Source organism: Oryzias latipes, chromosome 24, assembly GCF_053564925.1.
Source record: "Oryzias latipes strain Hd-rR chromosome 24, Olatipes_Hd-rR_3.1".
Lineage (NCBI taxonomy): Eukaryota > Metazoa > Chordata > Actinopteri > Beloniformes > Adrianichthyidae > Oryzias > Oryzias latipes.
This window is the reverse complement of record NC_136260.1, coordinates 14704495-14727417: the sequence shown is the minus strand read 5'-3', so window position 1 is coordinate 14727417 and position 22923 is coordinate 14704495. Positions and strand designations below refer to the sequence as shown.

General features: G+C 40.8%; 1 protein-coding gene across 3 annotated transcripts in view; it reads left to right on the top strand.

Annotated features, from left to right (window-relative positions):
* Positions 1-11179: 11179 nt before the first annotated feature.
* Positions 11180-22923, top strand: part of tab2 (TGF-beta activated kinase 1 (MAP3K7) binding protein 2) — a 28117-nt gene continuing 16373 nt past the window's right edge. The window contains exon 1 of one of the 3 annotated variants that reach the window (XM_011491665.4): positions 11180-11555. The gene's annotated coding sequence lies outside the window, so the exon portion shown is untranslated. The remainder of the gene's footprint in view (positions 11556-22923) is intronic. The other 2 variants (XM_020714459.3, XM_078942609.1) reach the window with 2 other exon arrangements.

Genomic DNA, 22923 nt, shown 5'->3' with positions numbered 1-22923 from the left:
CAGATGGAACTGGGGGATGGCTGGGGGTATGAGACGAGCAGAGACAAGGCCCACAGCGAAGTACAGGAGCACAGACGAGTCAACTGGAATCTTGAATCCCTCGGGAAAGAGGGACAATGCATGAATCGCACTGCACCAAACAGAGGCATGGAGAACTAAATGATCAAAAATAGAGAGTAGAAGTAGACGAGAATAGAGGACAGAACCCCAGTGAACCATACTTACCCCAGCTTCTAACTTCTAGCTGCCTACTAACTAATTGTTATTACTATTAAATTTAATTTCAAACATAACAATAGTAAGTTAAATATTCTCTGATTACTAGCTAGCCTGGCATTAAGCCTGTCCAAAGAGGAATGTTTGAAGCCTAACTTTGAATGTAGAAACTATGTCGGCCTCTCTTACATGAGCTGGGAGCTTATTCCATAAAACTCCACACTAGACTTGTGACCAAAGACTAGAGACTGAACATAGACTTGTGACTCACATCTGGAGACTATACTTGATACCAAAGACCTAAAACTTATGACTTGACTTTGTCTTATGACCTAAATGGTGCTCTGTGATTTAGAAAAAACAAAAACAATGCACATCAGGCTAAGAATGTTGAGTAGATTCCGCTGAGGGATCCTGTCCTGCTATTACTCTCCACTGATAAAGAAGCGTCTACAGACAAACCCGAACATTCCAGCTGTGGTGCCTACAGACCAGCAGATGAGCAGACTTCATTTGTGAAAGTCTTCATGGTGCGAGCTGCAATATCAGCAGGAGTTTAAGCAGCACTGACAAGCTGAGACTCGATGGATTAGCCTGCAGTGCTGATGCCGCCCTCTTTATGGAACTCAAGAAAACTCCAGAGTTCAACTAAGCAAGATAAAAGAACCCCGGCAGTCAGATTTGGACCTCCATCAGCCCCCTTCTCCACAAAAAGGAATGGAATCTTCTGTAGGTCTGATCTGGAAAAACAAGTAACCTCCAGACTATAGCAAAGCACTAATTGATGGCTGACAAAGCAGAGAGAAACATGTGGAATGGTCTCTTAGTCTAAACCATGACAAAGTACAAAAGAAAAGTTTCAAGTGCTTCTGAAACATTGTGTATTGATAACAGGGGCTGTCCATCATATATTTAAGGGAAGCCTATTAATCTTCAAAAGGGGAAGAAGGTTTGCTTAGCATCCAAACTTGACCGTCCACTTCTGTGAGGAGACAATGAGTAGTTTATTTAGATACTCAGACAAGACCAGTTTGGCTTACTAGTTTTAATTCAAACCATTTTCAAAGTGTCAAAAGATCCAGTTGTCATTTATGTTGATCAGAACCATCTTTAATCTACACACATAGATGGCCCCAGTTAAGCAGAATTAACTACTGTGATAATATAACCCAAAAAGTGATGTCTACGAATTTGGACGCCATGTATTAAGACGTTAATACTTAAAATAATCTCTTTATGAAGTGTTTATAGCCCCTGAAAGAAGCAAAATGGCTAAAGTTGCCACTCTGTTCAGTTTTTTCATCCAGTCTAAGCTAGATACCCTTGGTTAGCCCTCCCCACCATTAAATTTGATCAATAAACACTCAGTACTTCAATCTATCCATCCATTTGCTGTCACCACTTATTCCTGTTCAGGGTTGTGGGGTTACTGGAGCCTCCCAGCTACTGTCAAATAAAAGTAAAAAAAAATGTTTTCAGTGTATTTCATCTTTTAGTGTATGAAGGCAACTAAAAACCAGGATGTTCTCGCTTCCTGTAATTTAGACCATTGGCTGTATAAGAGAATTGGACAGTGTGAGTGTGACATTCCAAATTGACAATGATTGCTTGGATCCGGACTCCTGCTGCAGGGACTGGGCCACCAACAACCCCTGATTCATGTTTCCTTGTGTTCCCTGCTGTTCTGCTCAAACGGCGCTGGCCCATTCGCTCAGTGTCAGTTTGACCTTCAGGGTAGAAGATGGGAGTCTGGAGCTGCTCCAACCCCTCACCCCGCCCGGTCTGCCTTCACAACTGCTCTGCAAACCGCGACATTTCATTTGGTCATGAATTCTCTTCCCAGATCAGGACCGGCCCTCCTAGTCTGGTTGTAGGGCTGGGGGGGTTTCCCGTCTCTCTTGTTTTGAACATTTTAATGCTCTGGTCAAAGTCTCGACTGTGAGTTCAAACTGATTTATCTGCTGGCTCCTCCTAACTTACTCATCTATGATCTAATAAAAAGCTTCCAGTTTCCTGCAGCGTCTGACAGCTTTAAGGAGTGTGACCGACTCAGTGTGTACTTAGTTTGCAGTTTACAAGATTTTTGTATGAATTTATTGAAGTCTGTTTAAACCACTTAACATTTTAACATTGACCTTTGAATGACTTAAAAGTATGGTTCAAACTAAAAGCAGCAAACTCAGATTGACACATAGTTGTTGTTACATTGGATACAATGACTCCAGCCATTCATTCATCTTCCTCCGTTTATTCCCTTTCGGGGTCATGGGGCTGCCAGAGCCTATCCCAGCCACTTGTGGGCGAAGGCAGGGGACACCCTGGACAGGTCGCCAGTCTCTGTCACAAGTAGAGTGTCCGCAGTCACACACCCACGCAGTCTCACATTCACTCCTAGGGACAATTTAAGTTGACCAATTAACCTATGAAGCATGTTTTTGGACAGTGGGAGGAAGCCAGAGTCCCCGGAGAAAACTCACGCATGCATGGGGAGAAAATAAAGTCCACACAGAAAGGTCCTCCATTGATGTTCAACATCAGGTCCCCCAGCTGGGACTTGAACCAGGGCTTTCTTGCTGTGAGACAAGAGCGCTAACCACTACGCCACCATGCAGCCACGACTCTGTCAAATTCATCGGGCTCATCTTTAACGATGATGAGGCTGCCTACAGGAGGGAGGTGGACCCGCTGGTGTCGTGGTGCAGCATCAACAACCTGGAGCTGAACACCCAGAACACAGTGGAGATGATAGTGGACTTCATAAAAATCACAGCCCCCTTACCCCTCTCATCCTGTCGACTCTCCCATCACAATAGTGACTCTGTCCATTTCCTCGGCACCACCATCACTCAGGACCTCAAGTGGGAGCCGTCCATCAGCTCTCTGCTCAAAAAGGCCCAGCAGAGGATGTACTTCCTGCAGCAGTTGAAGAAAGCCAAGCTGCCGGCCTAGATGATGCTGCAGTTCTACACGGCCATCATAGAATCCATCATCACCTCCTCCATTACAGTGTGGTACGCCGGAGCTACAACCAGAGACATAAACAGACTGCAGCGTACTGTGCACTCAGCTGAGAAGGTGATTGGCTGCAGCCTTCAATCTGTCCAGGATCTATACTTCTCCAGACCCCGGGGCCGTGCGGTTCGGATAGCAGCCGTCTCACCCTGGACATGGTCTACTTGAACTACCCCCTTCGGGCAGGAGGCTAAGGTCCATCAGGACCAGAACCTCAAGACACAAGAACAGTTTCTTTCCCTCTGCAGTTCGACTCATGAACACTTTTTAACTCCTCCCCCCTTAAACATTTTCACCTACATGTCCAGTTACCAGTCCACTACCTGCACCTTGATTATCCTCAGTTTGCACAATTTATTTCTATTTATTGTTCTGACCATTGTGTGAGTTTTTAATTTTGCTTGCTGTTGTTCATTTTTTCTATTCTTAAGTGTTTTATGTCGCACATTAGCACCGCAGCAAATTCCTATTCTGTGAAACTGCTCTGTTCACTGAAAATGGCAATAAACACTCCTTGAATCCTTTGATCTTGAAAACCGAGCAAAAAAAAACAAAAAAACAATTAACACATTTGAAGATGTTAATCTGCAATCACTTAATGTCCAAAGATTACAAGAATATCTGGACACTTTCATTACAGATAAAACAAGTAATAACCATTAAAATACTCTGAGAAAAATTAAGCTCCATAGGATTTTCTTACATTAGAAAAAATTCAACATTTTAAGCAGCTACAATCTGACGTGCTCAGACTTTTGCCTGCTGCAAGTAACACCTTAGTAATTAAAAAATTTCACAACATCACACATGTAGAAACACAGAAAAATGGATCTGAATGGTTTCTCCTTGTATATAATGGTTTTAATCTGAAAGGTTTAGTGACAGAAAAGGAAGCTGCAATTCAATTGACACTTAAGGCCTGTTCACACCGGGACGAATTTCGCCGGCGATTTTCGTCGACGTTTAACGCCTCGTGACTAAACAAAGGGCACCAACGAGAGTGTGCACACCGACGCGAAAAAACGCCAGGCGTTAAAGCGTCAAAAAAAAAAAACGCCTCGGGTTCGTTTTTTTTTTTGACGCGTCGCGTCGAAATCTACTCGACCAATGAGAATGGCGCTTTTGCTCACGTGTCTGTAGCTTCTGAAGTTACAGTAAAACACAACTTGGGGGCGCTCAAACACAAAACTGCCTTGCTGAGCACACATACCAGCGAAGAAGATAGACGCCAAGTAGCGTCTACACACAGCCGCGAAGCAATAATGACGGACATTCTAAAATATCCCCGAACCAAGCACCAGTTGGAGCTACTGGTGCTTGAAATATTCATGTTTTCTTTGTTTGATTCTGACAAGCGTGTAAATACTTGCTCTCTTCTTCTGAGTGAAAAGCGACTTTCAGAAGCGTAAAGTTGCGCAGCGCCACCTTGTGTACAGGAGTATTTCTGTTTTACATTAAGCGCCATCTAATGTCAGGGAATGAAATTGCATGTTCACTCCACTCATCGTCAGCGAAAATCGCCTGGGTGTGAACACAAAAAACGTGGCGAAAAACGCTGGCGAATAACGCCTGGCGAATATTCGTCCCGGTGTGTACGGGCCTTTACAGCATGACAGAAAAGCACTAACAAGTTAAAAGCACAAATTAACATAGAAAAAGCAGTAATTCACTACCAAAAAGCAGTAATTCACAACCTAAAAGCAGTAATTCACAACCAAAAAGCAGTAATTCACAACCAAAAAGCACAAATTTACAACCAAAAAGCAGTAATTCACAACCAAAAAGCACAAATTTACAACCAAAAAGCACAAATTTACAACCAAAAAGCACTAATTCACAACCAAAAAGCACTAATTCACAACCAAAAGCACCAATTCACAACCAAAAAGCACTAATTCACAACCAAAAGCAGTAATTCACCACCGAAAAGCACAAATTTACAACCAAAAGCACTAATGCACAACCAAAAGGATTAATGCACAACCAAAAAAGGACAAATTACCAACCAAGATTTACTAATTCACAACCAAAAGTACTAATTCACAACTAAAAATTACTAATTCACAATCAAAAATTACTAAGTCACAACCAAAACGCCCTAGTTAAAAACCAAAAACCTACCCAAAAGCAGTCATTCAAAACCAATAAGCAGTAATTAATGGGCAAAAATCACCAAATCACAACCAGAAAGCAGTAATTCAAAATCCAAAAGCATTTATTCACAGGCAAAAAGTAATCAAACTCTCAAATTTACAACTAAAGTAGTCTTGACAGGCGACACTAAACGTTATGCTATTCATTGCCTGGTGGAAGGGTGTCTACCTTTAGAGGTCATGGATTAAAATCTCTGATTGGGTCATGGTAAAGAAAAGTGGGGCCAAAACGCTTGACACACTATGTGTGAAAATAATGGCTTTTTTACTTGAAATCACCAAGAACATCTAACAATAGTTATGAACGTTAATATTAGATTTCAGGAAGACCAAATAGGAGGATTATGCATGGAAGAAGGACATGAGGGAGGTTTTGTAAGGTAGGAGGATGCAGAGGATAAAGTTAGATGGAGGGAGAAGATCTGCTGCGCTCACCCCAAACAGCCAAAAGACAAAAAAGAAAAAAATTACTTTCCAGTCTAAGACTATAATTTGAATAAACCAAATTTTTATCTAGAGTTAATCTGTGGTTAGTTATAGAAGAAAAAAATCCCAGTTATAAAAGTTTTTTAGGGGAGTATCTGAAAAAGACAAATCAAAAGTAATTCCCAAAGCTGAGTAAAGTAAAGAAGGATTTTTGCTCCATCAGGCTCTGATCAGATTCAGGCAACAAATAAAACCTTTTTGTTTCCATTTTTGTTTGTTCTGCACACAACAAAACACAGACAGAAAAACAGATCCGGATGCACAAAGAATCTTTAACAACATTTCGCAGATTTTGTTTCAACCGTTCTACATTTTCAAAAGTCCAGTTTGTCGATGTCCTCCTTTAACCAATAACCTCTATGGTGAACTCTGTCTGCTTCCTCTGATCCATTGACTTTGCGAGAGCCTCCTTTTTGTCCCAGTGAAAGCACAGAAGCCTGTGTGAGTCGGGGGTAATAACAGGACCCGCTGCAGAGCAGACGCTGAACTGCTGACCCATGAAGAGCCGTCCTCGGGCCGTGAGAAAACGGGCCTGTTTCCTGCCAGAACTGTGTGTGGCCTCCCTGCACCGGAGTCCGTCTGAGCGGGTTTCTGTCACGCTGCTCCGTCAGGGTGAGGCTGCAGCAGAGGAGGCGCTGGAGGCAGGAGGACCCCAGAAATGCAGCTGTTCTCCATGTCAGCTGGAGCCTTTTTGAGTGCCATCGCTTTATTCTGCCTCTTCGCTGATTCACTGTTCAGTCATGGAGCTTTTGCATTCCTCCAGACTATCGCTCAGAGGAGGAGCCTCTTTGATGGGGGGGGTTACATCTCACTAAAAAGAAGGGGATTTTCCCCTCCAAACTGCGAACTTAAGGTCAGAGGTCACCTGTGTGAGTCACTGCTGGCACATGAGACTGTTTCCATCCTACTTGGTAAATGTCTCTTTTCAGCCCTCATGGGGGTGAACGCAGCGCGGCGACGGATCAGCTGATGGTTTCCACAGATAGGGGGTCTGACCAAAAATGATCAACCAAGAGGAAGACAGGAACAAAGATGTACTCAATGAAAACTTGATGCTGCAGAAAAAAATAGAAAATAAACTGCTGGCGAATGTCTCTGACATGACTGAAAACTTTCTATTGCTGTGTGTGGGTGCATTTAAATACCTCTGAAAACAGTAAGGTACAAATAAAAGTCACGTCTTAAATAGACTTAACAAACACAGAGTGAGTTTTGACAATTGTTTACTCCTTAATAAGCCCACAGAGAGCAAAACCTCACATTAAATTGTAAAAACTGATCATTATTTTTAGAATTTTCTATTTTTGAGATTCACAGTGTGACAATATGTGAAGATTAACTACATTGTGATAATTGTTTAGATATAAGGTGTGTTACATGTAGGTTTTGACTTGTTCATGCTAGGAATAATGCCCAATGGGATGTCCATTATCAGAAATGAATGGACGACGTGGAGGTTTAAAGTGGTTGCTTCATCCAAGTCCATCGATTTCCCATGATGGACCCCACAAAGGGCACTACCCTGCTTCTACATGATCTCTTTAAAAAATAAATAAATATTAAATCAGTTAGTAGTACTTTAATCTTGTTATTTTTTACGCTTAAATCGTTTTTCATAAGAAGTGGACTATTTGATTTGCCGGGCAACGTCATGGTAGCAGCAGATGAAAAAGGATATATATTCTGAATGTGATGTTAAGTGATACAATGCATCATTTCAGAGGGAAAGTTCACCTCTTACTGCTTGTTTTTGCAAAAGTTCATTTCAAAGAAACAAAGTTCACAAGTAGTTTCTGAGGCTGACGTCTTCTCTGCAGCAGACCAGCGTTAAAGCACCACTTTGAAAAGTGCTGTCCTTATATATGCTAAACTGCAAAGATGAGTTCTAGCTGTGCGCGTTGATCTTCTGTGCAGATGTCACTGGGTGTGGAGTCGCAGAAGTCAGACAGCAGCAAAATGATTTGTTTAAGTTCTGGGGTTTCAAATTAATCTCAATGAGGAAATGAAGGAAACCTCACACTGCACAGGCTCTGCTGTCTGGCAGCCATCCTGTGATGAAGAGGCTCAATGAAGTGTGTTTACAGTCCTGCAGCGAGGAAGTTGGTGTGTTTGTCTCCACTCGCCTGCAGATCCTGTTCTCTGATCTGTCTGATAAAGAGCTGCGGCGGTCGGACCTTCAGGGCTGCTCCTTCCTCTCCTGCCCAGTAATGGATGAAGGTGTCAGTGGATAAAACGCAGTTATCATAAATGAGGCTTGTAATCTCAGCAGGGCTGAACTGGTGTCCACGTGATTTGTAATTTCACTCATCAGATGGCTATTTGTCTGAAGAGTGTGAGCGGTTTGCTCTGTTATTGCTTTTTCATTCTTATTTGACACAGTCTTCACTCTGAGAAAGGAGCTTTCCTGTAGGTGCAGGGAGGAATATGATCTTCAAGGAAAGGATTTGACAGATTATCCCAAATTGAACAGACAGCTTTAAGGGCTAAAACAGAAGAATCCTGGTTCTTCCCGCAGAACTGCCTAGGTTCTTCGAGGTCACGAGGAGTTAAAATTGCTCTTTTTTGGATGAAATGAATAAAAAGTAATTAGTATTAATTATATCATTACCAGATGAAACCATAGTACAAAATTATGACTTCCGGTTTGAGCCTGGTTTCAAAACTAAAGTATTTTGAAGCAAGTCAGTTCACCAAGACACCACTAGGTGGCTTGTTGCACAAATAAGTACACAGTAAAATGCTGTAACATAACAACAAAAATTAACATACATAAAGTTTGATAGCTAATGCTTTGATTGCTTTCTTTGGTCACATTTAATATATTTTTCTGCTCGGGTGAGAGGAAATTTTTAAACATTATAATTTAAATGTAAAGGGCACATGGTCTTTTAATTGGCATGTGACAACCAAGCCCCCAACTTTCATTGCCAAATTCAAATCCAACCCTGATGTACCAAATGTTGCAGTTCTTTATGTGACCACTGGAGGCTGATTTACATTTCTTACATGAGAACAAATGTACATACAGGCTGGTTAAGTTTTGTTTTTTACTAACCTTTTTTTATTCATAAAATGTGTGTGTGTTTGTGGAGGAAGATGATTGTTTTAATCAGAAAAATTGAATGTCTTAGAACTTGTATTCAAAAGTTTTTATCTGCACTGTTAATGCTTGCTTGATTTAATTCTGTTCTTTTATAACTTCTTCTTTCGCTTTCGGCTTTTCCCATCAGGGGTCGCCACAGCGAACAAGTCGCATGGTAAACTTGGCAATGTTTTACACCGGATGCCCTTCCTGACGCAACCTTCTCCAAGCAACCGGGCTTGGGACCGGCACAGAAGTAGAGAAGGGAACAGGGAGCAGCCCGGATTTGAACCCTGGTTTCACGGACGGAAGGTGCCGCAGCATGAGACCGGTCTGTTCTTTTATAACTTATCTTATCTTAATGATCACACCTTTACTATTTATTTTTACAGTTTCTTTTAATGTTTTATGTAAAGCTCTTTGAATTGTCTTTGTAAATTAAATGTGCTATACAAATAAACTTGCCTTGTGAAGGAACTTGATGAGCCTTTTTATTGGCAGGTTGATGGATGAAGCAAACTCTTTTTCTTGTGTAATTGTCAATTTTCAGGACAGAATTGGATGCAACCCTGGTCACTATGACCGTGCTACACAAGGCTTCATTTTTTACCTTCAGAGCCCTATAAATAAAGTCAATGTTATGTGTGTGTTGACAACTATCAAGATTTTTGAGCTCCTCATTACTCATTTTTGAGAATGTTTGGCCTTTAGAAACCTGTAGATTAATACATATGGTGACAACTGCTAGGATTTTTGCCACATTCATGCACATGCACACACCAGTGGAGCCACACTGGAGGCAAGGAGGGTGAAGTGTCTTGCCCAATGACACAATGAAATTTTTTTTTTTTTTTGGCTGGTGGGAGCGGGGATCGAACCGCCAACCCTTCGATCATTGGACGACCCGCTCAATCACCTGAGCCACTGTCGCCCCTTTTGGGTTGTTTGGAAAGTATCAGGACGGTGGCCCTTAAGACTTGGATTTGAATACACCTGGCTAATTAGAAACCTCATGACCGACTCAGGGCTGTCAAGAAGATGATAGACGTTGGTCTCATTATGATTTGAAAACAAATGTGCATAGAGAAAAAAGGTTGGTCCGAGTACAGAACCTTGTGGAACTCCGTAACTAAATGGCAGGAAGAGCACCAATAATGTAAAAAGAAACTGAAGTCAGACCTTACTATAAATTGAAACCAGACCAGAAAAACTTTTACAATCAACACTCAGTGCATAATCATCAGAGGTCTTTGGAATATCATACAAATATTTTCCAATGGAGCCTCATTTTATACATGAAAGTAAGTACTAGTTCTTAAATTATTTTTATTCAGAAAAATACTTTGCTGTTACTTCTTTCTTAATATAAACGCAAGTGCCGTTAATTATTTTATCTAATGTGTCCAAATATATTCTTCTGAGTTGGTCTGCAGAAGTGTTAAGAGGGATCAGCGTGGGTAGGACAGGTGAACTTTAAAAGCTATAAATGTTTTTACCAAGCAGGTTTACAGGATGATCAGGGGTGAATGGGACTTCCTTAAATAAAGGTAGAAAGGCACTGTATAAGCATGTACCATCTACCTAGTGAATTGTGTCTGAAATTTACTTTCTTTCACTGCAGTAAAGTCTTTCTTTACACCCGTCGAAGGCTTTTTGACAGAATGCACTTTATGTTCAAAGCACTATAAACAATATGTCTGAGCTGCGTGTGAAACACCAGATCTGAAAATACAATGAATACAAGTGACATATGACAGCGATGTGTCTGTTATTTACTGACAATAAATTCATCTGAGCGTTCATGCAAATTTTAAACCCTGACAACCCGATTGATTTGTGTACGGATTGTCCAAGCAGCCATAAGCATACAGCTTCTGCAATTTTACAGTTATATGATGGTTCTAATTCACAACACTGCGATAAGATAAAACTTTATTGATCCCTAAGGGGAGAAATCAGGTGTTAACAGTGGCTGATAGACTAGTGCCAAGTACAGGTGGGGTATAAACAGAAAAAGGGAAAAAGAGAAAATTCAAATAAGAGTAAAAGTTGTAATTACTAGTAAACAATTATAGTAAAGTATGAAACACTTAATATACAGAGAATAAATAGGCATTTAATGCTTAAATATGACCCTTTTTTAGTATAAAAAGTAAACGATCAACATGTGTTTATTTTATTCTATTTTATTTTGAGTTTAAAAATAGCAGGGGTGTACGGTGGAAAAAAAAGGGACAGCAGGTCCTGTTCTCGCGAGAACAGCGCGCCCGAGCAGCCGCCATATTCTGAGCTGTATTTTGGTTCGTGTCTGAGGAAAAAGAGAAAAGTTCGGGGCGGATTGAGGGGAGGGGGCCGAACCCAGGAGCTGTCACCGAGCTGGTCCCGAGTTCTGTCACACACCGGCGGCCGAAGCTGGCCTTCACTGTCCCTGCAGCCGTTCGAGGACACCAAGGCCCCGGGCCCTCAGTGCGGTTCTTCTCATTGCTAGCAGCTGGACCCCCTCTGGCTTCCCTTCCTTGGCTCCGCGGCCCTCCGGAGCTCGGGTGGCGGTGTCGGGTGTTGAAGGCGGCCCGGACAGCGGCGGCGGTGGCGGCGGAAACTGGAAGGTAGAGAGCTTTTAGTAAAGCAGACGATCAGGGAGAGTTTTAAATGAAGGCGGGGGATGAAAAGTAGCGGCTGGGCTGCGGTTCGTTGTGTTTGGAAAAAAAAAAATGTGGGGAAAAGTTTTCAGATGTGGAAAAAGTTTTTCTCTCCAGCAGACAGCTAGCTCCGTCGGCTAAAACTGGAGTGTCCGGGGCCGTTTATCTGCGGAGCCATTCAGCGGACTCTGGGTACCGTTTTAAACCGCTAGTTACCGCAAAGTGAGGCGGCGGCGGACCGCTGGGGGGCTGTTTTAGCCGGGCCACTATTTCCACTGCACCCCCCCTGGTAAAAGAACGCAGTTTAAACCGTTTAATTTCAACTTTATCTCCTAGTCCCGAAGTTGTGATTGTTTTATCACATTGTACCTTAGTAATTTATACAGTGATTTGTAGATAACTATATTACATATTATTCAAAAAGTGTTGTAGTAGAAAATCCGTTTAATCACGTGTCAACACAGGTTATATGTTTAAAATATACACATGTTATATGTTTAAAAATGTCCTGTCTTTATATATATATATATATATATATATATATATATATATATATATATATATATATATATATATATATATATATATATATATATATATATATATATATATTCATTCCAAGTTTCTACTATGACAGATTTTTTCCACGAGTTTGGCTGGAAAAGGTTTTTCTTTCAGGGGATATCTGCCACATGAATAAATTGACTTGGCCACGCCCACCAAGTGGTGACGTTGTTTTTCCTCTAAACTTCCTTATCCCTGTTTACAGAAATCGCCTACTATGGCATCATTTGTATCGCGCCTCCACCGCAATTATGCAGTCTAGTTCATAAGGTTGGCCGGGTTAGCTAGCGAAGAACTTCTGCGTGCCTTTTATACCTTTTAAGATTGTCTGTGGCGTTTTCTGTAGTTTGGTGTTTTCAACATGGACGACATCTTGCTCATACACGTGCAGGTACACGATGAGGCAGAGGAGGAAGTGGTATCTTCGTCTTCTTAAGAGCACCAGGCAATGCTGAGGCGAATTCTGTTCTCTAATGTAAGAAATCGGTATTTTACTACATGGCCAACTGGACTCCAGGTACTTTGGCATGTCAGTCGACAAGTTTGATGATCTTCTACATAGAGTAGGACCACGTATTGCCCATTCTGCCCATCCCGTGGAACAATTTCTCTGGATCAAGCTTGGTCCGCCATTGCGTTTTCTATTCGCTCATAACTATAGGTTGAATAGTGCGTTATTTGATTTGGGTCTGACTTGCTACATGTCATTTTGGCAACACAAGTCCAAGGTCACTGAGCTGCCACAGCTAATACAAATTAAAAAACAAACCAAAAAACATGTTTTGTCATCCACAGTGAAACTGAGTACTACCCAGCAGAAGACCACAAACAAACAACAACAAAAAAACAACTAAGCTTACTCCACTTTCTTGTTAATTATTTAGTTAAACGTGTTTGAACAAGAGTGGTTGCTAGGAGAAACCTCAAGAAGCTGCTTTGCATTTTCTTGCTCCATACCCACTTTTCTAATATTCAAGAAAAGCAGGTATGGGGTTACAAAGAGGGGTAGCGTGTTTCACTTTGCATTGAATTAAACAATTTTGGAGACACAAACAAGTCAAAAGTTGTGTTTTGATAACTGGTATTGGCAGCTTGACAAGTCTTCATGGTTTGCGGACATTGCTGAAAAAAAATTTGATGTAGCTTCCACGTCCTGTTGTGAAGAGGAGCAACCCCTTTAAACCAAGCTAAATTATGGGATTGAAGCCTCTTGTTATAATCTCAAACTCGCTTGGTTTTAAAATACAGAGCGGATGCATCAAAATCATAGCAGAAGACTGAAGTGGTCACATTGAAGTTTCTAAACATCGTTGTTGCACATGTTTTGGCCAAGGTTGTAAAAGTGTGACTTGGCCGTCTTCCCTGATTGAACAACGATCAATGTTTGTTTGTCTGTTTGCAGCAGTAGTAATTTTATTTGGATGTCAAGAGAGCGATACCTGAGATGTAGAAGATTTGGTGCCAAATGATAAATACTGGAGATGGATCTTACCTCTCTTAAAGGACATCTTGTTCTTTCATGCAGCCATGGTTTCAGGATACATCTGATCTGTATCTGTTTCTGCTTCCTGATATCTTTTGATATTTTGTGACATTTTCTCAGGTCCACTCCAATTTTAGAATCTACCTGTGTGTGCATGATGAGTTGAAGTGGTTTGACTATGCAGTCAAACTGCAGAATGTGGGCTCAGGCTGCAGTTCGACAGTGCGGAGGTAACCACTTCTTGTTCAGGTCGTGCTTCTTTTGTTTTTTATGCAGCCTTTGTGCAATAAAGGCACAATGAAGGTCTGTTTTTGTTCCGTCTATATTCCCCAATTGTTACTTCATGCAACCCCTCCAGGTGGCCTTTGGGTACCAGTTCATTCCCTGCTGCAGAACCAAATTGGGTGTAGCTGTTCAGGCTCCACAAAACATGAAGGCGGACTGCGATAGTGTTGTTGTGCTTATGTTACATATCTTCTTAATACTGTAGGCAAAGAGATTTTTGGTTGTCTTTTCTGAAACGACTGAAGCCCTATCAAGTGCTGGTAGGTAATAGAGGTTGTGCATGTGGTGTCACAGGCCACCAACATTATATTTGTTGGGAACGTGAGATGATAGGAACATTGATTTAAAAAATATATCTATGGTGAACTTCTAAAAAAAACTGCTGGATGTCATTGTTCAGATGATGAAATGATGAATGAAAAAAGTTAAAGGGGTATGGTTTCAGTTAAAACCACTCCCTCGGCTGATCATGGTTGGAGAAATCAGCGAATGGCCACAATTTTTTAGCAAATATTGCACATCAACATGACTGTTGGTGCAGAGTAAGCCCATCTCTGCTTCTTTTTACACGGTCTCCTGCTAGCTTACAGCCCCTCACACTGCCAGCCTAATATTAGTGGTGCAACAAAAACAGCAAGCAGTATTGGAGTTATCCAGCCGTAGTTTTTAGCCTGAAATGCTTAAAACTGTACGGCTCTAGAGTTATGGACCAACATGAGCTGGACATCCGAAAATGTCATTTATTTTAAGTCATCTTGGGCAGTTTACCGGCGGAACAGTTCAACTAAACTGACCCCACATAGAAACATTATTGACCTATTTATTCATCTATCCATTGCCATCAGCGCAATACCCTGATCGCGTGGTAAGTGTTTGTGCGCAGAAGGGTGAGGAGCAGGGTCATGGACTCCTTAATAACATGTTGCTCTTTTAAACCTCATAAGTTACATTTTTTTGGTCTTCCCCCATAAAGCTTTTCTTCAGACAAACACGTGCCTTAGAATATACCGGTACTAGCTTTCTTCATCTAATTGGGAGCAAAAAGAAAATAGGAACTGTAGAAAAAATGTTCTGATGCAGATATGGACGATGCTCTCTGAATTATCAGGTACAGATGGCTGTAATAGGCATCTGATAGGATTAGGATGTTAGCAGCTCAGTCAATATTGGTTTTGGAAGTAAATATGGATTACTGAGCCCAATTCAGTTAACTTTTTGATACAACAGTTCTGGCTTTATCTTTCAGGTGGAAAAGATTTTAAATGGTCATTTAAAGACATTTTGGACAGATTAGTGGTGGGGCAGTCCAACTAAACTAAAGTAATTTAGCTGATATGGCAACATAAATAAAGTTAGGTGATTTTGATTTGGTCAGCGCACATCCTGCATATTAAAAACACTGAATTTCTTAAGAAGGCAGGTTGTCAGGCTGGCAGAAAAGCAGACCTCTGTGCTGGAGGTCAAATCTGGCCTTCCATGTGTGTGTGCCACACAACTTGAAAACATTGATGTTATAAAAATCTAAATTATGTTAAGGTACTTAAGTGTTAACTTTGAAATCAATAAAATTGTGAAATTAAGAGAATTTGTTGTTCAAATTGATTTTTTATTTGATTTAAAAAAAAATTCCTAGGGTTTTAGACCTACACCATAAATGTAAGTAACCATAAAATCATCAAGTCGGTGATTAAAAAATAAAATAAAATTTAATAACGTGGCATAGTTTGAGCTTTTAGAAGTCTTTTAAGTAGTGTTGTAGCTCTGATTTGCCTCTGCGACTCTGTGGAGGCGTTGGGACCCAAAGGATTAACGCAGCACAATGTTGAACGAAGAAAGTTTGGTTGGTAGTCTAATGCACCTTTGGTTATTGAATCTTTATTATTATTTTGTTGTGATTTTGTCAGCAACCCCGGGGTGAGAGCCCCCCCTTCAAGAAGTGTTATTTTAAATGGGATGAGTTTATTCACAGCTCCTTAAGAACTCCTTGGCGCCTCCAAACACCATCAGTGTAAACTGTGTTGTCACAGTTGGACTCTGTGCTGTATGTCATTCATTAGCAGCTTGTGCCTGTCTTGACTCGCAGTCAGTGCTGCACTTCCTGACCAATGAGCTGCCGTGGCCAAGTGTTTATAGGTGCAGGGCTCTAACTGAAACCATGTGTGCCTGCAGCGGGGCAAACATGTTGCCAGGGGGCTGGGCCCCTCCGCTGCTCTTGGAGGCTCAGCAGTGAGCGTGCAGCTCCCATGATATGTGCTAGGTCAGGATTTTTTTTTTTTTTTTTGCAGCGCTTCGTCACAAACAGCTCACATGTTTGCTCATTCATGGAGGTGAAGAATGTTTCCAACATGTAGCGCCTGCTTCTGTGCAGTAAACATTTGGGCCTCAACGCTCGTGTTTGACATCTTCTACAACAAACTCAGCTTGTGGCGTGTTGTTGCGAGGATTGTGCCAGCTCTTCACTCTTCTTTCCTGTCAAACCTGTTTCCTGATTTATCATCTGCAGTTTGCACAACAACTTATCAGCAGCCAGTGAATGGAGGAGGGTGTGTGGTGTTTTCCCCCACAGAAGGGGGAAGATAATTGCTGCATGCAAGTGGGCTTGGATGGCTGTTTGGATCGGCGGTGCAGAGTGGACTAAAGCCAGGAAAGTGAATTCTGTGTTTGAGCATCAGCTCATCTTTAAGGCTGCAGAGCTGCAAGAGCCTGCCCCTCCATACATGTCAAGTGTCGGCCTTGTAAGGCCTGCAGCGCTCCCAGAGAGTGGAGGAGGTGGAAGTTAAAGATCCATCACATGCCCCGCTGCAGACGCAGGAAGAGGCCGGTGTTGTTTCACCCTCCCCCCTTTCTGCAGGCTGTGGCTGTCAGGAAGGGAGCCCCCTCCCCCTGTCGACTCCTCTACACATGGAGGCTTCCATTATGTGCTGCTCATGGGTCTCCTCAGCTTCAGCTTTTATTATGAACCTCCTTCTCCAGTCCTTTTTTTTTTCTTTTAGCTTCTCGGCCCTTCTTTGAAGTTAGTTTTGGATTTTTGCCAATGCTGATTTTTTTAACCAGGTTATTAGCTGACACCACACCAATATTCAATATTTAAGTCTCAATATGATACTGAATTAAATTCTACTAAAGTAAATTCTACTTCAGAATTTACCCCCAGACCATATTAGCAAAACATGAAGACAGTGTAGTTTAGGGGTGAAAGGCGTGGGGAAAACTTGTGATGTGCCATATATAATAGCCGACGAAGTGTACATTATTACTTTTTAACTCACGCCGTGGAAGCCTGAACCGTCCGACGCAAAGTGATAATGCACACTTTGAAGGCCATTAACCCGCTTATACCATGGTCACTTACAAAAGCAATAAATATTAACCAGTTTTTAGTCCTTAATTCTTGTTTTTTTTCCCCTATTTGGATCGCTTTTCTCACAAAAAGCGGACAATTTGATACGTTGCGCCGCACCACCGCTGCAGTCAAGATTCGGCGATGTATATATGCTGATCTTTCCGATGGGTTGAATAAAGCATCAGTTCAGAGAGAAAGTTCACCTCTTACCGCTTGTTTTTGTCCAAATGATAAAGCAAAAGGTTCATTTAAAGAAGCCGGCGCAGTGATATAGAACATTTAAGCTAGTTGACCGGAACTTCTTTTTTCACCGTGCGGTTATCACTGTGGTACATCACTTTTTATACCATGGTCCAGGAGAATACTCGATTCTGATTGGCTGTTGGGTGTCCATTAAAAACTTTCTCTCTGAACTGATGCTTTATTCAACCCATCGGAAAGACCAGCATATATATAACGCTTTAAATCGGCGAATCTTGACTGCAGTGGTGGTGCGGCACGATGCGAACTATTTATGTGCCACGCCGCACCACGTAACAAATAGTTCGCTTTTTGTGAGAAAAGCAATCGGGCAAGTTGGAAAAAAACAAGAATTAAGGTCTAAAAACTGGTTACTATCTATTCCTTTTGTAAGTGACCATAGTATAAGCAGGTTAATGGCATTTGAAGTATGCATTATCACTTTTTAACGCACTTTTTGCGGAAGCAACCGTCCTCCACTTCGCGTCAGACGGTTCAGACTTCCACGGCGTGTGTTAAAAAGTGATAATGCATACTTCGTCGGCCAGTAACCCTTACTTAATGTACACCCAGCAGCCAATCAGAATCGAGTATTCACCCAGATTATGATATAATTGTGATTATTATTGCTGTGAAGATTTAGTTTGCGATATATGAACCATTACCAAAACAAAAAACAACTTATTCAACATTTCTATGTAACTGTAACAATTTAAAAAAATTTTTTTGCACATAAAGGCACACCTAAAAGCCTTTGTTAAAAAAAAAAAGGACGGAGCGCCTTATATATGGATTAGTATTTAAGGATTATATATATATATAGGTAAATATAAACGGTTTGGTGTTATTGTAAATACGCAAAGTCTTCTTACGTGTTGCAAACAAGGTTGAGAGTTACAGGTATTGAAAATATGCTAATGCTCTAACGTGCCTAAGGTGTAGCGTGTTACAAACAAGTTGTAGAGTTGATGGGAACGCAGTTATTAAAGTCTGACTGATGTAACCATTTCTGACTCTTTTGTGTCACTTAATTTTCTAAATAGATTGGTGCTCTTTATGTAAACATAAGTACTTGACCATTGATGGTTCACCCTATGGTGTGGAAAATACGGTGTCTACATGGGAGGCGAGGATCTAATATAAAAGGGCTCCATTCGATTGGTCAATTGGATTAATGGCTCTTTTTGATTCTTAAATACTTCAAGCTGCTATGATATTAGCACGTGTATAAATATTTAAGGTAACAGTTTATATCATCTTTTGCAATACTCATATTGCACAGGCTGATTTGATTTAATGTTTAGGGCTAGTTTTAATTGACTACATTTATTCCTCTTCAATGCTCACACTTTGTTTCAGTTCAGCTCAGTTATTAAAGTAAAGAGAAACAAACTCAATCAACCAAAGAATTTTTCATTTTTGTACCTCAGCGTCTAATAATGTGGCTCATCTTGTTGTGAAAAACTTGGGTTTTCTCTGAAGTAGATTAGCTTTAAACTTAAATCTCTGTGCAGACCAGTAGCTTGAGGTCTTTACGTTAGCTTTGTGCACTCCTGCTAAACTCGTGCAGTGCTTAGCAGAGAGGCAGAACTCTAAACAACAGGAACTGAGTAAATGTTGGGTCTGCAGGTATAATTGAAGTGGTGTGAAGGAGGTAGTGACTTGGAGGGTTTATCTTTGTAAAGCTAACTGAACGTGTTTTCACATCACGGCTAACATGTTAGTCTGTTGCAGGTGTCGTGATGCATTCAAGGTCATCTTGGCTGTATTGTTGAAGCAGACATTTACCTTTTTATGCTAATGTAGGCAGATATTGATAACAGTTAATGGAGCCTTGACTGTCAGAGACCATAATTCCTTTTGTTCATCTGGAAAGTAAACAGTTTGTTTAGGAGTCGGGTCTTCTGCTGTCTGCTCTCCAGCTGAAAGTCTAATCTGTTTTCTGCATTTGAGTTAGCAGGTTCTCTCCCTGCGTTGCACGTCTTATCTTGCTGTTGCTATCGTGTAGGAGGGCGTCTCTTCATTCTTTAGAAAGAGGGTTGGTGTTGCTCTGTCCTCTCAAAGAGCCTAGTGGTCATAAGGCTCTCTGAGGTTTTGGATTCACTTGTTTTAGTGATGGGCTTTGATCCAGAGCAATGTAGGAACCATATTCCTGTCCCAACAGCTGTGTTGTTGAGAGGCCATGTGTGGACGGCTGCTTCCATCAAACAAACATCACTGTTTGTTGTGGTGCAGATCTGCCTTTGAGGTTTTCCATGAAGTCGTATTTCTAGGGGATTTTTAAAATCAGGTTTAAACTTTTCACTTATTTTTGAAAAGACTGGATATCTCCACTGAGCAAATTTTACTTCCCGTGAAGTATAAAAAGTAAAGTACAAAGACACAGAACAGAAATAATGCTGCATCTCTTTAATAATACCAATGTTTTATCCATCTAAGTAAACCGTTTGCATGTAAGATTCAATGGTCTTCTGCTGGTTTGGGTTTCTCCAACCTGTACATGTGAAGTTATCTGTAAAATGCCTACCTCTGAGGAATGGGGTACCTCTGGTTCTCTTCTGGATGACTGTGGTGGGGGCTTTGATTGAGTCAGGCTTGTTCTAGCACCTTCCTGGGTCCGCCTGTTGGTGCCCGTCCAGGCAGAACTAGCAGGATTTTTCTGTACTCTGTGGTAAACAAATCACCGATTGTTGAGGAGTTCCCAATCCCACATAGAGCTCTCCCAGTAGAGCCTATATGTGTACTCTGTTGTTTTGCATCTTTGCATTTGTAAAGAAAATGCAGGTGAAGGAAGACACGAAATCCCAAAGTAGCATTATGTGTCTTCTTCCTCATCGAGTACAAATGGGGAACAGCAGGAATGTTTTTTTAGTTGTTATATTAGCAAACCTAATGTTATGGGCCTATGTACCTTCATGTTTGTGAAGAAAAGACGGGCTATGTCCAAATTCTCTCACTGCTCACTCAATTCTAAAAGACTATGTAGTGTGGGCCTATCTAGTGCCTTGCATTTTAACAAAATTCCGACACATTCTCACAACTTTTTTTTTTTTTAAACAACAAATATGACATCATCCATTGACTGAAGTAAAACCTGAATAAAAATAAACATTATATGAAGACTATTTTATGAATCCACTGTATTTTGATCATAAAAACTGGGATGATTTAAAAATATATAATTTAAAGACATTTAAAAAAAAAAGACAAATGGTTCAAACACAGTGCATCATGGTCTGTATTCGCTAATCTAGCAAGCATCAATGCACATGACTTTTTTGCAGAGACTTATGGGAAATTTCCAAGGCAGTGGATTTTGGAATTGTAGATTCGGACACCCTTACAAAATGGCAAACGCCCTGTCTAGAACACTAAGTGGGGAGTAGTGAATGTATTTGGAAACAACCACAAATTAAGGTTTTGAAGATGACAGGAAATTACAAAGATATGGTATAGTGTATGTATGCCTTCACGCCTTTTTCGGAAACATACCTTAAGCAAACCCAGAAGGAGGTTAAAAAAAGCATTTCTAAGGGCTGCCTTTTAGGGTTAGGGTTAAGGTTTTTTTTTGTCCATCTTATTACCTGGTTCAGGTGAGAAATGGCCGTAAAGTGAAGATTGTGTGACATGCTGCTGTGTCTTCTAATTAGTCTTGTAAATTATAACCTCAACACCTGAGGATGGATTTACTGTTTAGGTTGCTGACGTTTAGAAGGGCCACCTCAACAAACAGACCGTTGCTCTGATTGTTTAAAATGTTTGTTTTCTTTGTTTCTTCAGATTTGCTCTTCTGCTTGTATTTTATAACTTCACACAATGTGACAGGGATCTGCAGCAACATCCATTGAGATTGTGATCTGGTGTGTGATGAGAAGTTTTTTTCAGACCCAGCAGCTCCCCTAAAAATGACCAGACTACAGGTGGACTGAATCCTTTCTGCTTTCAGTGGGATTCTTACACACTGAAGGTTCAACCTGTTCCTTCTCTGCATGACACTGCTGAGCTTCAGCGGGTCAAGGTTGAGGCTGTGATGGATCACATGGATTAGTTTTCCCCACCGCAATCTTTATTAGACTAAAGTTTGTTTTTGAGGAAGTTGTGGCTGCCTAATATTTGTGAGTGTGTTGTTGAAATCCTGAGGAAGACTTTGGGTGTTGGAGATGAAGATTTTCTATTGTGAAGGTGCGGCTGAAGAACGGCACTGACATGGAAGTTATGTCTGGTATTTATGGCTTTTTTTGTGCACAGTTTTATCTTAAGGACTGGGCACAGTTAAAGCACTAGACCTCCAACCAGGTATTTAGATGTTTGCAGTAGATGTCAGCAGATATCTACTGACTGATAAGAATGGATATTAGTACTCTGTGTTCTGTGGTTTATTTCACTTAGGTTTGCTCTCAGTTTCTACATCAGTGTTGAGCTGAAATGAGTGTTTTGGTGACATGTCTGAGAAAGTTCTCCGACTTGGGTTGTTCTTTGCTTTTACTTGAGAATAATTTCCAAAAAATAACACGTCTTCTCTCTGTGGATGGGAACAATGTTTTATCGTCGTTTAACAATAGTAAAGAGAAAAAAGTCAATTGTGTTTCTTTGTAATGATGCGCTGTATTTATCGTTTCCAGCAGGGAGCACCACCTTTCAAAAAAAAATTTTTTTAACGCAAGGTTATGATCGGACTGTTTTAGAATCAGAAAGTAACTAAACCACACCAGCAGCTTCAAATGAAGAGAGAAATTCAAAGTGTGCGGTGTGACTATTACTTAATTTTAACAAAGGTTACGGTAAAATGAGCAAGGTTGTATGCATTTACAACCCCAGTACAGTGATCCCTCACTAAATCATTGTTCACCTTTTGTGGTCTCACTGCTTCCGGGATTTTTTTGTCTGTGCAATTTTTCAACCTTTTTTTTTTTTTTTTTTACAGCTCACTGTGTTTTGCCTCCCGATTGGCTGTTGACGTTGTCAGTTATCCTCCTCTGTGCTGTGTCTCCCGTACACACTGCATTCAGTTTGTCTCGTTTACATAAATCTTCATTTGCGAGCAAATCTCTTTGTTTTATGTTCTATAAAACTGGAGTTGTTTTTCTATAAACAAGTCATAAAGTCATATACTCCCTGTTATTCTAAAAGTCTTGTGTTAAAGGGTTAAAAAGCTCAGTGATAATTTGCTTTACTTCTTTTTCACACTACTTAACCAACAAGGTATTTCTAGCTACATTGTGGTTGGTGCTTTTCATATACACTATCAGTGGCTTTTCTTTTTTCCTTACATAGTTTCCTAAATTAGAAAGGTACAGCGCTTCAGTCTCTTTCTCTCTTTGGTTATCAAATTGTCCAGATGCATTCATACTGTAATGAACCCCATCACAGTTTACTTCCAAGAAAACCTGATGGGCCAAAGTTGAACTCAAGCTAGAGTT